This window comes from Onychostruthus taczanowskii, unplaced genomic scaffold (genome assembly GCF_017590055.1).
Source record: "Onychostruthus taczanowskii isolate IOZ18803 unplaced genomic scaffold, ASM1759005v1 scaffold52, whole genome shotgun sequence".
In the NCBI taxonomy this organism is placed as follows: Eukaryota; Metazoa; Chordata; class Aves; order Passeriformes; family Passeridae; genus Onychostruthus; species Onychostruthus taczanowskii.
Window position 1 is genome coordinate 1,784,308 of NW_024502791.1, and position 12,890 is coordinate 1,797,197.

Below are 12,890 nucleotides of genomic sequence, written 5' to 3' on the forward strand. Positions count from 1 at the left end.
CTGTCTGATTTCTTTGAAGTGTTGCCCTAGCAGCCATGTTCTGGGCTTTCCCAGGATGTAGGCACTGCACAAAATATCTTCCAGCAGTGGGACCCAACAGTGCTACTTCCCTGTGAAGTCAGTGTTGGAGGATATACACTATGGATGCACCCCTGTGGTCTGAACAGTCAGCAAGAGAAGGATCCTTGAATGGTGTTTGCCTGGCTTTTTCCTGTAAACTTGAACATGTGTTTGCATGGCCATACAAGTGGCTTCAACTGAGGAATCCCCTCACTTATGAACATATTTCTCCTCTCCTCAACATAGCAGCTAGGCTCAAATTTCTCATGTTACTTGAATGGGAAGAGAAAGAAGAGCATGTTTGTTTATTTTAAAAATAGGGCAAACTTCTCTTGTGTTATGCTTTCAAACTCTTCTACATCAATAAGTCTTTTTGAAACCATTCTTTCTACCTTTTCTTAGGATGAAGGAGAAATTAGCAGAATAAAATAGCCTCAACATAGTGAAATTCATTATAATGTAAAGACCATAAGTCAAGATCATATCTGTCACCATGGTAAGAGGCCTTTGATACTGCTTGTATAATTCCCTTCTGTGTGATTACAGATGTGACCTGAATACATGACTTAAAAGGATCAAGCTACAGTTTTTGGCTAGGCTCTTAACAGGGTTTTTGTTGATGTGTGCATTGGCTTGTTATAATAAAGCAATTTGCTGCAAAACTGAATAGCTCAGTAAGTGCTGGTGTCCTAGTTCAAACTGTGAACATTAGTGAAGAGGAGTTTGGTACACTTTTTTAATGGTGACCCTATGATGCACATTTAAATATGTCTGTTTACAATTTAAAATTATGTAATTGTCCCAGGCAATTTGAAGTGCAGTCTATACATTTGTGACATTAAAAGTTCTTTTTTTAAACTGAGTTGTATTTTAAAAGATGTCTTTTTCAGGTTTGAAGTCTCCTTAAGTATCCAGTAATATTGCTGCAGGTAGTGATGGGCTAAACTGCTAGGAAGTACATCCTGTCAGTTCTTACATCTGTAGAGGAAAGGATTATCTCTCCTCAAAAACTATAAAAAAATTAAGTCCAGAAGTTCCATCTCACTGGAAAATGAACCAAGATTCACCCACTGAAAAACTCTGTATATACTCAAAATACTACTTTTTTTTTTTTGGTAAGGGTTAAATCAGAGTCAGATCAAAACCCTGGGGTTTTTTTAGATTCAAGTAGAGTTACCTGCTTTGAATAAAAGCTTAATTCCTTTGTTTTACAGTTCTAAACCCTCAGCTGTTTCAGATGGTTGCTGAAAACAGTCTGGTGGCTGTCTCGGTTCTTGCGCTGAAGTTGCTGAGGAGCTCTGATGCCACGTCCTCTGATGACCCTGCTTCAGGGCCAGTGAGCTCTGGACAAATATAATTACTATCTAGTGGAGCTGAGGTCAAACAGATGCCCCTGAAGCTCTCCTGAGTGTTAGTGTGGTGCCTTAGTTCAGTACTGCTACATCCTCCAGGACAAAGGTCCCTGTTGACATGGCCACAAATCAGTGGGTGTAAAGTGAACCCCTCCTGCACCAGCCAGGCAGTGTTTGCTCAGCACGGTGCTATCCCACAGGATAAGCTTCCTTTGGGTTTGCAGACACACACATCTTCAAAGAATTTAGCATTCTTGAATTTAAGGTAGGTTATTTTTTTCAGATCATTCAATGTGACATCTAATTCAGTCTGGAAAATGCCATTTTCCGAAGTTGTGAGCAACTGAGACACACAGTCCAAATATAGGTGCATGTATCTCTTATTTTCCTAATTACAGCCATGTACACTGTAGGTTAAGGCTGAGTAGGTTTCTAATCACTCTGCCTAGCCTCTCTTAGGCTTTCTCTTCTGTCTGCACTAATAAAGTTATTGTATATCTCAGTCTAACAACACTTGAGATGTGCCCCAATCTATCTTATGAGATGAGGTTTAATGAGACTTTGAGCAACCTGATCTTGTAAAAGACACTTCTGTCCATGGCAGGGGGGTTGGGATAGATGATCTTTAAGGTCCCTTCCAAACCAGAACATTCTGTCATCCTGTAATTCCATGAGGCTTGTTGGTGGCCTGGAAATTCTGCAGCTGGTTCAGTATATGTGATTTAGTGCTCTCACAGTTTGTATCTAGCCTTGAGTACCTTTGTCTTGGGAAACTCAGAAAACAGGACAACTTTCTTTGTCCCTCATTCATATTTCAATTCTTTAACAATGTCCCACTCATTCTGCAAGCATCTGTTTTTCTGGCCAACACCCTACACTCCTCAAGAGATTTTGTGCTTTTTCACTCAGACCTAGGCTGGCTAATTTAAAATTCTGTTTGGACAAACTGCCAAGAGAAAAGACACCTCACATTATCATTCACTGTAACTCTGTAAAGAACCTCAGCTGGAAAGAGATTTTAGATTAAGTATATTTACATCTTTTTTTTTTTTTTTTTTTTTTTTTTTTTTTTTTTTTTTTTTTTTTTTTTTTTTTTTTTTACTGGGCTCATCCTCTGCCCAGTGCAGGAAGGATGGTTCAAGCAAGAAGCAGACACTGTGAATAAAAACTAGGCACTGCCAGGTGTAATTGAAATGGAGCTACATTTGGTCATTTGAAGATTTAGAAAAGAAAGACTGCAAAAAATAATGCAAATAGTGAAAGAGAAAGAGAAGGTAGAATTGACTTTTTTTTTTTAAAAAAAAAATATAACAGCTACAGTCACTAGGTGCTGAATTTTTAGAAAATCTCTGTTCTTCATAGCATGTCTAGGTGTTTTGTGATGTCTTTTGCTGTCGGGGTCCTCTGTTATGTGTCTCTGCCCCGACATGGAGAGAGGTGGTTCTGGGCGGCTGCGATTGCGAAGGATGAGTCTGGACTCTTAGATTTTCGGCCATTTCCTTTTTCAGATTTGGAAGTTCATGAAATTAACACAACTCAAAACACCTATTCAAGATTTTTTCTTAGACATTTAGAGGTTCTTGCTTAAGAATTTTCTCCTTTTCTTTGTATTATCTACTGCAATCCTGAGTTCTTGAAAAGAAAGGGAAAATAGGATTCATTGCTTCCAGTGACCAAACTTAATTGCATTACTTGCATAATTTCTTAAAAAATTTTTGCTGAGCTGTATCTGCTTGTACACATAAAGATACAGATCTGTGTCAGGATGGGGAAGCATTTCTTTGGCCTCAACAGATCATGTCTTAACACTAATGTGCTGTTGAGTGGGAGTGTTGAAACCAAGGTGTTCCTTCGGCTGTGTGAGATGAAGCTGTTTGCCATAGCTGGAGTCTGGGTTTCAGGCTCTCCTTTCCAGTCTTTACTCTCTCCTCCTCTTTTCTTTTTGGCTTTGTCTCTCAAACCTCTCATGTTGCCCATTCTGTTCTACCTTCCTTAGGTCTGCCTCTGCCCAGATGACAGTGGGTACTGCTTGTGCCACAGCTGGGTTTGATAACAAAGTAGAAAGATGACAGGAATACCCACATGTACAGTGGGGATATATTGGAGGAGTCTCCATTTTTCCCATTGCTATGTTTCATTCATTACAAGCAAGAATGAGATCTGATGCTGTTAGAATTAAAATAACACGTCTTCACAGAATTCCCTAAGTTGTTCTCAGCAGGTGCAAACTAGTGTGGTTTCTTTTCTTCTTCTACTGTCTCAGAAGGCTCTTTCAATTTTCTTTAATTAACCTCTCATTTTAATAATACCTTAGCTGAATGCCAAGAAATGAAAATTCTTCAGAAGTAATCTTTTTAGAGGATTATAGCAGCTTAAACCACTAATGGTTCTGAAAGGTTGGGGATTGAAATGGTTTCAGGAATATGCTGTCACACTACGAGCACTGCTGTATGTAAAAACTTCATAGGCAAGAGAGGTTCTTCAGAAGGATGAACGTTCCTGGATTTTAGCCTGCATGCTCTGCATAGGATGTGCAAGGATAAGCATAGAATGTTTTCAATATTCTAAAAAGTAAGGGTTTTCTGGAGCTACTGCTTAAGGTCAGAGGCAGTATCTGCTATGTGTTAGACCTGCCATATTATTCTTCTGAAATGTATTCTGCCTTTGCAGAACTTACACCCTTCTATAGAATACAAAAATAAAATCTGTGACATTGTTTGGAGAACTCTTTTCTCAGATCTTTCATAGTCAGTGGTAGAGTGAGCTAAATAAGGAAAGTCAGTGAAACTTTAGAAACATGAAATGAGATGAAAATCCATTTGTACCAGCTGTGGTCTAAATCCATACGTAGCCTGAAGCCAAAATAAAGGCCCTGCACCACAAAAGGCTCAGTTTTCAAAGACTGGATAAAAATCCCCAGAGTCTCATTAAATTCATTTTGATTGATCTTAATTAAAACAACTAAGGAACATTTCCTGAGTGCAAACTACTTTAATGGCAATAAGGTAATATTCCTAAAAATCTTTCAGTTTGAAGTAAATTGCAATTGAAACATCCTTTGCATTAATGAGGACACATGGTCTGTGGGTTTTGGTGGAATGATTGGACATGTAACAACAGACTTAAAAGAAAAAGAGGGAAAACATGGGCATTTTTAACATGCATTTTGAAGCCCAGTTGTAAGCACTGTTGCAAGAAGTGGGCAGACTGCCAGCATGGGCCAGTCCTTCATGTGTTTTGGGATTATTTTTAGCCTTTTTTGAGCCTATATTTTGAGCATATAGTGTTTACCCTTTCCCTCCTATGCTTCTTTATGTGTGAAAAATTCCTTTTTCTATCCCTTGTTAGGTACATTAAAGAACAGGCCAGCTCTTTGCAAGTGGAATATAATTATTTCCTCTACCACAGAGACATTGCTGTTCCTCCAAGGTCTTCACTGAGTGCTGCTCTCCAACGGTACCAAATTAAATATTTTCGTGGTGCTCAACCTGTCTAGGAACTCTGTGACCAGGAAGAGGTAGAAAGGGTTTATTGTGACCTCATGTGTCACATTTGTGTGACAGACCAGACCCCAGCCACCCTCAAAAGCTAGAAATGCTGATGATCATCTTAGCTGCTGCCACCTATTTCATACTATATTACCTGAAGGTTTGAAAAGCCTAACATTAAACTTTTTACTGCAGATGAGAAGGATATGGCAGCAGCTGTAAAGACAAAGAAGTAATACCTTTATAGGCACTGGAAGCACAAGTAGAAATACTCATGATTTCTAGAATTGAAATTCTGTGATGAAGCTTACACACACAAACATGTTTTTTAATGCTGCAGAAAGTGTCCTGCAGAATGGTGGTAGCTGAGCTTCTCTTCCTACGAAATTGCAATGTGTCTCTACTACCCTGGTCCACTGTGGGACAAGCCTCTCTGGTCACATAGTCCCACAACCTCAGTGGCCATGCATGCTGCAGTGAGGCCTGGAGAGCTTGGAGGGAAGATTTTACTGCTTTCTATCCAGCTAAGTCTAGCCCCTCTTCTCTGAAAAGAACACCACAGCCATGAAGAGGTGTTTTTATGATTGACAGCATGTATGCTAATCCCTATGGATGTATAATTTGAAGAAACCTTACTGGTGGTGTATCCCGGTAGGCTCCAGCCGGGCTGTGCCCGGTGGACTGCCAAGGCCAGGATAGTCTCAGCGGAGGCTCAGACTTGGTCCGATCTCCCAAGCCGTTCCTAGCTGCAGGCAGCCAAGCAAGCTCAGGTGATTTCAGCTCTTAGTGATTATCAGCTCTTTTGGCTTGCTTGTGGCCGTGGCAGCAGACGCAGGGAGAGAGAGGAGAAGTGCTGTGTAAGGTTCCACAGGATTCTTTATTAGGGTGTCCCATGAAGGTTCTCAGTGACAGCTTCTTCTGCCGAACCAGGCAGAATTAGGGATTTTTATACCCTATAGGGGTTTTGAAAACTGTCCAATAGAAAGGGTCAGGGAAAAGTGACCTATAGGCTTACAGAGAGATAAGTAGGGTCCGAAAGGTGGCAGAGAGGGGCTTCTAAGGCCTGAGTCATCGTGACCCGGTATTTCCTAGCTCAGTTTCTGGCCTCTAAGGAGGCCTTGCAGGCCCTGTGCCTGCTACAGTGGTGGTGTGCTCCAGATACATTCAGGCAAAGGACTTCAGGGGTTGCCAAGATGCCGAAGTTTTTGAAGATGTCCCTTCACTGTCCTCTGCAACATCTGAGGGTCTAGCCCAAGATGCAAAATGTTCTGGGAAAATATCAAAGTCTTTAAAATTAGAGATAATAAAACTAAATATGGATTTCTCAAAGAAGCTACTCATTTATACTGGAAATGCCACTCATATTTGTCTCAGACAGGCAACATTCTGAAATTTTGATCTGCTCAACACAAACCAAATACTTTTGTGCGGCCTTGTTGTGTTTTCTGTAATGCGTTTCTCTATGCCTAATGCTCTTCTGCAGTCAAAATTTTGAATAATTTGTCTTTGGTCAAGAACTTTTCCATTATATATTCTCTGCATGTATTTGCCAGTGAAGCAGCTGGCAATGACCCAGTGCATTTGATCTTCTGACAGCTGTGCTCCATGTAAGACACTGATTCATTAGAATGTTTTCTTTAATAGTTGTGTGAAGAATGGGCTGCTGCTATCAGGTATTGTTGCTCACACAGTAAAGTTTATGTAATGTAGTGAATACCTGGAAAATAATTGTATTTTCCCCTCAAAATGCAGCAGATCTCCTTGTACAGCCTTCAGATTAGGACAGCAACAACTCTTTTGTTCCTTTGAGAACCTCATCTTCCTTACAGGAGCATTGCCTGAATGTGCAGATATCAGACAATGTGGGTTTTGGCCTTTGCTTATCAATGTAAGTCAAAATGAAAGACCAGAGATCAGGCTCTGTATGTGTGTGTGTACGCTCTTACCTGCTTTGTGCCTCAAGTATGGTCTTTTTATTTATTTTTCAAATAAAAGCCTGTAAAAAGAGTGGTTGATTTTGACTGTATCTTGTTACAATAAGAAATGGGATGCTAAGTTCATTGCTGCAGTAATAAAACCTGTTTGAAGACAGCTTCTGTAATGATATTATTGATTAATGTGTCACAGACTTTAAAATAAGCTGCCAGTGTTTTAATCAGCCTGTAAGGACAGTTATGCTGATGCTTCTAATCAGACCACTGTACAATATAGACAGGCCATTCATCACACTGAATTAGAAGCTAATTTTCAGCAAGCAAAACCAGAAACACACAGGCTAACCCACAGCCATCTCCACATCTCAGAGGAGACAAATATTTATTGCAAGTTTTTCTGGAACCTGAAAAAACGTGTGGTCTGAAATCCAGGACAGTACATTACTGTAATGCAAGCTATGTGCCTCAAGGAAATTTTTTTTGCATGGTGTTTTTTTCCTAGGGAAATATAGGCCAGATTGTATCATACACATTGTGTAGTTTTGAGTTAATTTTAATTTTTAACAGTCATCTGTTTTCTTCATCTGTACATAAGTCATGCCATAGGAACATCTGCTGGTTCTTTTTTCTTCTTCCCATTGACTTCAGTTTTGCATTTTTATGTTGTGGTTTTGTTTTCATATGAGGGTCAAAGTCAGCTTGCTTATTCAAAGGACAAGGGGAGACAATGTCACAGCACTACACTTGTGCTGGGTTTCACTCCTGTTTACACAAGCAACCTGGAAGTCAGTAGCTCTTCCCCGTGCTGTCCCTCTTGCCCTTGCCACGATGCCCTGTCTTGGGCTGAAAAAGTTTTTGTCCTCTACACTTAAAAAACTCCTTAGGTCCCTGTGCTGAGGTGGATGTAGGGAAGTCTGTCCCTGTATTGGGACTTTGCAACACAGTCTCTGTGCTCTGAAAATTAGGGCTGTCAGGTTTACTCCTCAGGGTGCATTTATGACCCACTGCACGATAGCAAATTTTACTTAGAATCTCATCAGCCAGTTAAATCTGATGTGAATCTCATGACAGAAAGCTGGAGAGATATCTTGAATCCTATGAGATATGTAATAATTGCTAGGATTTTGCCTGTACTCTTTGTCTTTCTTGCTGTTCTGAATGGGAAAAAAATAAAATTATTATTTGAATACTACTGTAGCGGTGTGCTTGTGTGCATTTCAAGGGAAATAAACTGGCAAAAGTGGGGACAAAAAAAAAAAAAAAAAAAAAGGGGGGGGGGGGAAAAAAAAAAAAAAAAAAAAAGGGGGGGGGGAAAAAAAAAAAAAAAAAAAAAGAAAAAACCAAGGAAAAAAGAAAACAAAAAAAAAGGGGGGGGGGGAATAAAAAAAAGAGCAAACATGAGTAACAGCAGCTTAGTTTCTGGTCCCAACAGACTTAACTAGCAGAAGGGGAAGATCTGGGGCTGGCTAGCACAGAAACATTGCTGAATGTAAACACTACAAGGCATCTCAGTGCTTTTATCCTACGGAGCCTGAAAGTATTCGTAATTTGTAACTCTACAGTCTGGAGCAGTCTTGCAAGCAAGGAGTGTTTATTGTGGATTTTCGGTACAGAGAAAACTACAGCCAAACTGACCAGAAAGACTGGAATTTCATCTCTCTCCCCTCCCCCTCTCTGCTTTCTCTCTGTCGCTCACTCATTGGATTTCTTTCTCTGCCAGCCTTTTAAAACAGAAATTACTGGGTCAGTGACATACATTTTTCCTCTTTTTCTAGTATGATCTCATGTTCAGCCTCCAGCAGAAACACTGCTACCTGTAAGTATCTTATTCAAGTTTGTTGTACAAATGCTGTGGTGTTTGTGGTTGTAGTAGTGCTTAACAGCTTGCAGAGTTCAGTTTGTTGCTGAATGTTGCAGCAGAGCAGCCAGACAGTAATTTTTGAGCTCGAGATGGATGAAAGCTCAGTTCTAACTTGGAGGAAAGCAGGCACTGGTTTTGCCAGTGGTTCAGTAGAAGTTAATGTGAAAGTCTGGATTCTAAACAGCTTACTTTATTCTAATCAAGTTGATATAAATTTCTCAACTATGCTGGCTTTTTTCATCAGATATAATAAAAATTAATTAAATAAAATTTGTTTGCTTAGAGTTGTCTTATTAATGAGACACTAGAAAAAATGTGATAAAAAGCACTGAAATATATGCTAAAAACTTTTGATACTAGTAAGTCATTAAAAAGGTTATATTTCATTTAGTTGGGATAACTTATTTTTAAAATGCATATTTTAAAATTGTGCACTTATTTTGCAATAGGCATCTGTCAGCACTTTTACATTTTCATGTTCATTCAGACAGCTGATTCAACTGAACTAGGCAGAGGTTTATTATTCATATGCATGCATAAAAGTTTATGTCGTCCCTTAACACATGTGTGCTTACAAAGGTTTTACATTTCCTGCTGATTTCTACCTGTTTGTCTGGAATCATCATCTTTTAAGAATAAGTTGCTTTTATTGTGTTTTGCTGAGATTTTCCAACAAATTCTGCAGATAATTATACATTGTTTCTTCAAATGGCTATTAAAAGGGGATTTTTCAAGTTACATATTTTCTAGTCAGAGAATTCTGCTAGTCATAATCTCAGCTAACTCAGGATTGCATGCTACTTTAGGCAAAATTCATCTCTGCTGTTGGCATGGGTCCAAGGTGTAACTACTTACAGGGTGTTATCTGCCATTCCTTAGCTCAGCAAATACCTTGCCAAATACTTAGCTTCTTGGTGACCTTCGATTCTTGTTTGTAGTGCATGGAACAAAACCATTAAATAGCAAATAGTCCAAGGGGTACATGTCCAAGCACCCAACAGCAAACAGTCCAAGTGTACGTTCTGAAATGACAATCCCCTGATTTAATAGCTCATAATCCTTTCATTGCCTTGGGCTAGATTTTAATTGCTGTAATAATATTCATCTTGTTTCGTAGAAATCATGGAAAGCCCTTACTTGTTTTCTTTAAACCTGTCCTCAGAAAATTTTGTATGTTCTTTCTGTTTCTTGCAAACTTTTTCTGGTATTCATTAAAACAAATCAATCCAACTTCCAACAACAATCATTCTCCATTATCCCCTTCCAGCTTTGCAAAAGATTAGGGCAATTTTGAGCCATCTGCTCAGGGAAACATCCCAGGTAACCAGAGATTTTGTCACACACAGAGAAACTCTTGAAGTCTCATCCAAATCCCAATGAAGGCTTTGGGTGTCATTGAGACATGGCTCAAAGTCACTTGTGATTGCAGTTATTTCAGTTAAGTTTTAGTTATTAAAGATGAGACTTACTGGTGCTGTTTCAAATTCTACTTTCAGTTGTTTTATGTTGGTAGATGGCTACCTAAATAATTTGTATTACTCTTTTACTTACATCAATGTAGCTGTGCTCACAGGCAGACTCACTAGTTGTTATGTTTGTAATTAACCATTGCATAATTTCTCACATGTGCATCAGCAGCCCTGAGGGAAAACCAGTTCTGGCACTTGGAGGCAATTTTTAACAGAAACCATGCTCTGCATTGTCCCTGGTTTGGTGTGTCCCTCTGTCAGCTCTACAGACTCACATTCGCTGCCTCTTCAGAGGCCCCTTCTCCCTCTCCCTCTGCCTTCCCCCAGGCTCATCTGCTGAGTGGGCAGGAGCTGCCAGCAGAGGAGTAGCTCCTTGGAGCTCCCCTTGCCAAGTATGCCTTGTTCAATGCCTTGGGCTCATCTTTAGGATTTATCTTCTAGTTTTCCAGATCTCAGAGCCAGCTTGGCCAATTGCCTCTAATTATGGGAAAGGAGATCTCCTTGCTTGTTGCCACATTTTTTATACCAGTATGGCTTTATATTGGATCTCAGGGGAGTTATTGGACAGGTGGCAAAGTATAACGCTGTGCTTTGCAAAAATACACCAGGTTATTAATTTAGATCTTAGCAGTCAGATGGCTCTGCCTTTTCAGCTTAGAGTCAGCACATGACTTCGGGTGAAAATGACCTCTGCAGGTAACTGTGCCTACCTGTTTTTCCAGGAAAAGCCAGTTTCATGGCAAATTTGGCTTCAAAGTCACATCAAGCAACTCGGGCCTTGATTAGTTGTTTACTATATAAGCTTTGCTATTTGAGTGGGTTTGTATGTCTCTTCCTTGCGTTCCAGGCACTATTCTGTTAGAAGTCCAAAAATAAGCAATAAGGCTTCTCTTCTTCAGGCTGAACAAATCCAGCTGTGTCGGCCCCTCCTCATAAATCATAAGCTCTATCCCCACTGAGGAATAACAACTAGTTATATGATGTGTCACGGAACTCACATGATTGTTTTGCTTCTGGGACCAAAGCTGGTTACTTTCTGTGAGCTTGTACTCACACAGTGCACCTGGAGTTGTTCAGTTGTTTCAGTTGTTTCTGTTGTTTTGGCATATAGACAGACCCTTAGAAAGTTGATGAGAAAACAGATTAATTTCCTTCTCTGTTTTTCGTGAATACCATTATTTCATTAGGCCACTAAGTACATCTGAAATATTTTGGAATTTGGAATGAAACAGTCCCTTAGCTGTATGTCCATTCTGCAGACGCAGGAGATGTAGCAATGAGCAGCAGAGCAGAATCAGGTTCAGCTGTGATATTAAGGGCAGAGAAGTAAGGAGATTGTAAGGAAGTTCAAAGCAGCCACAAAATGTGACAGTGGCATCACTAGCAGTTGTATATCTGCTGAAGAGCAGAACACTGTCAATCAGTATAAATACCATGTATCACACACATGACTTCATTGAAGCAATGACCTTCCTCACAGATAGGGAGGATGTTAATACCTTGGCACTCACCCCAAAACATTCTCATTTTTGTTGTCATTATGTGCTGAAAGAATCTCCTGCCATTCATCTTGCTATGATTGTGTAAGTAATTGAGAAAGTGAGGTTGTACTTCCAAGGTCTTCACTTGGCCACCTGAGGAGACAGTCCTACAGCATCCAGGTAGAGGCCAGTGGCTGCAACATATGGGGCAAATACATAATGATACAGGAGGTCTATCTGCACCTTAAAGTAGTCAAAGCAAGACCGTAATACACAGTGACAACACGACCAAATTGGTAGCAGAGAATGTCTCATACATCCACCATAAAATTGATCAAAATGCTTCTGATTCCTCTTGTACACTTTCTCTTCTGTTTTTGATGCAGGAAAGGGCAGCATAGAAACCACTGCCTGCACCCAAGGTTTACAGCTGCATTCCATGCTGGGATTTATGGGGCAGGCACCAGAAACAGGTGTAGCAAAGCCAAGATGCAGATGTCTCTGCATGAGTGTCATTTTCAAACTGATGATGAACCTATCTCTCAACTTTGGCATCGTTTTATGATAGCTATCCACACTGGAGTGGAGAAACTCAAAACTATCCGGGTTTTAATTTTAAAATTTCTTACTAAGTGCCATGTAAGAAAATGCCTGTGATTAAAGCTATTTTGCACCATATTTCTACTCCTCAGCCTGCTATTATGGAGCAGAGAGTTAGTGGCTTTCTCATGAAACGTAAACCACCAGGTCTATGCGTCAGAGTCATTAACTGCCCCTTAGCACTGCCAGGTCCTAGTCTGAAACTAAAATTTCTGATTATTTTCTTATATGAATTTTCTACCATGAATTTCATTCCTTTTCCACTGGCTAGAATTCTACATTTTCTCTCAGATTTTCTTCATACTGGTATGGTTTCAATATTTTAAACCAAAATGGAAAGACTTTCAGATAAATACCTAGAAAACTAGAGTAAAAATTTGCATTCCAGACTACATAGTCAACATCATCTTACTTTACATGTATGTGAGACTCATTATCTTTAATCTTAAACATGTGATGAAGTGAGTGGATCTGTCTTGTTTAACTTTTGGAAGTGAATAATTTTACAGAATTTCTGAACTGCCAGTTGTTTTTCAGTGAAGTTTAAGTCTGAGTGGATACATGCATTCAGTTAGAGGCTGTTCAGAACACCATTCTGCCAGAAACAGTGGAGTGAACACTTACCTAATAACAACAACATAGAAA